Below are 2,013 nucleotides of genomic sequence, written 5' to 3'. Positions count from 1 at the left end.
GTTGCCGAGCGACGGCGGCCGGGGCCGCAGAGAAGACGGAGCGGCCGAGGGGAGCCGCTAGTCCCGGCGGGCCTCCCGCGGGGCGGCGCTGGCCCCCGCACCGGGCTCCGGGGCGAGCGGGGCCCGCAGCGGCGAAGACCCGGGGAGCGGTTTCGGGCGGCCGGAGCCCGTCACGCGGGGAAGGCTAGAGCGGCGCCTGACCATAGAGAGCAGCTTGAGCGGCGCCCGGGCCGCCCCCAGCGGAGCGCGGGAACAGCGCGGCCGCTGCGGCTGGGAGGAGCTGCACAGGGGGAAGGGAGGGCTGTGCAGGGTCTGGGGTCTCGCTGGATCGGGGTCCCTTGTGATCGCGGCGGGTGCTGGGGGGTTCCCCGAAGGCCTAGGGGTGTTCTCTGGGGTGCCTGGGGTGAGTTAGAAGGGGGGTGGTCAGTAGGTCAGAGAGGTTCTGCTGCCCCTCTGCTCTGCCCTGGGGAGACCACACCTGGAATATTGTGTCCAGTTGTGGCCCCTCAGTTCCAGAAGGACAGGGAACTGCTGGAGAGAGTCCAGCGCAGCCACCAAGATGCTGAAGGGAGTGGAGCATCTCCTGTGTGAGGAAAGGCTGAGGGAGCTGGGGCTCTGGAGCTGGAGAAGAGGAGACTGAGGGGGGACTCTATTCCTGGGGATCAATATGGAAAGGGGCAGTGTCAGGAGGATGGAGCCAGGCTCTTCTGGGTGACAACCAGTGACAGGACAAGGGGCAATGGGTGCAAACTGGAACACAGGAGGTTCCACTGAAAGATGAGAAGAAACTTGCTATCCTGGTGAGGGTGGCAGAGCCTGGCCCAGGCTACCCAGGGAGGTTGTGGAGTCTCCTTCTCTGCAGACATTCAAACCCGCCTGGACCCCTTCCTGTGGAACCTCAGCTGGGTGTTCCTGCTCCATGGGGGGATTGCACTGGATGAGCTTTCCAGGGCCCTTCAACCCCTGACTTTCTGGAATTCTGTGATTCTGTGATCCCCTGTAGCTCAGGGGACAGAGGCCCCTTGGCAATGCACAGGAGGCTCCATGTGAACATGAGGAGAAACTTCTTTACTGGGAGGTGCCAGAGCCTGGCCCAGGCTGCCCAGAGCGGGTGTGGAGTCTCCTCTGAGACATTCAAACCTGCCTGGACCGACCTGTGTGATCTGCTCTGTGACCCTATGGTAGCATGTGGGCTGGGCTGGGGATCTACAGAGGTCCCTTCAACCACAACCAGGCTGTGAAAGAAGGAGCGGGTGGGAGCAGCCAGTTGTGCTGCAGGTTTGGGGTTTCTCTGAGGAGTCCCTGAGCCCAGAGGTGGGCTCCGGGGGTGATGTCTTAATGTAGGGACCAAATTAGTATTGAGGAGCAATGAAGTATACCCGAGCCCGTGATTACCGGGTAAACAGAATACATAGTGGCTTTTCTTGACCTAGAATGGCCTGCAACGAGGGAACATTTGGTTGCACTGCAATTGGGTTAAACAAAAAAACGCATATTGCAAAGTACTTTTCTTATAGCAAAAAAGTATTTTCAGGTGTGTTCAGAAACTCAGTCAGTTAATCTTCCTGGAATTGGCGATGTGATTAATTATATTTGGGAAACGAGTATAAATGCGAAACATTTGTGAATGGAAATGTGTGAAAACTGCATTGAGGGGTGGTTACGGTTTGGGTTGTACACGAACCTGCATCCACGTCTCAATGCTGTGACTGATGGTGCTCGTGGGGACCTTCCTCACCTTATACCTGCTGAATGTCTGTTTCCACAGTTTTGCAACAGGAGATGGCAGAGTTCCCAGCGAGAGCGTGGCGTGCCCGTGTGAGAAAGAGATATGCTTTATATTCTCCTTACCCTGGTGGTTTCCTTCAGAGGTACGAGTATTGCCACCCCAAGCTCATTCCAGCTGAATGCTGTACGTTTGTGTTTATTTCTTCATTCCACAGGCACAGAAATTCTTGGTCATTTTGGCAGTTTGTCTCTCTTTCCAGAATATGGGTTTCTGTTTGCTGGTAA

Source organism: Patagioenas fasciata, chromosome 14 (genome assembly GCF_037038585.1).
Source record: "Patagioenas fasciata isolate bPatFas1 chromosome 14, bPatFas1.hap1, whole genome shotgun sequence".
Taxonomy (NCBI): Eukaryota; Metazoa; Chordata; class Aves; order Columbiformes; family Columbidae; genus Patagioenas; species Patagioenas fasciata.
The sequence above is the reverse complement of the archived record's forward strand: the minus strand, read 5'-3'. Positions refer to the sequence as shown.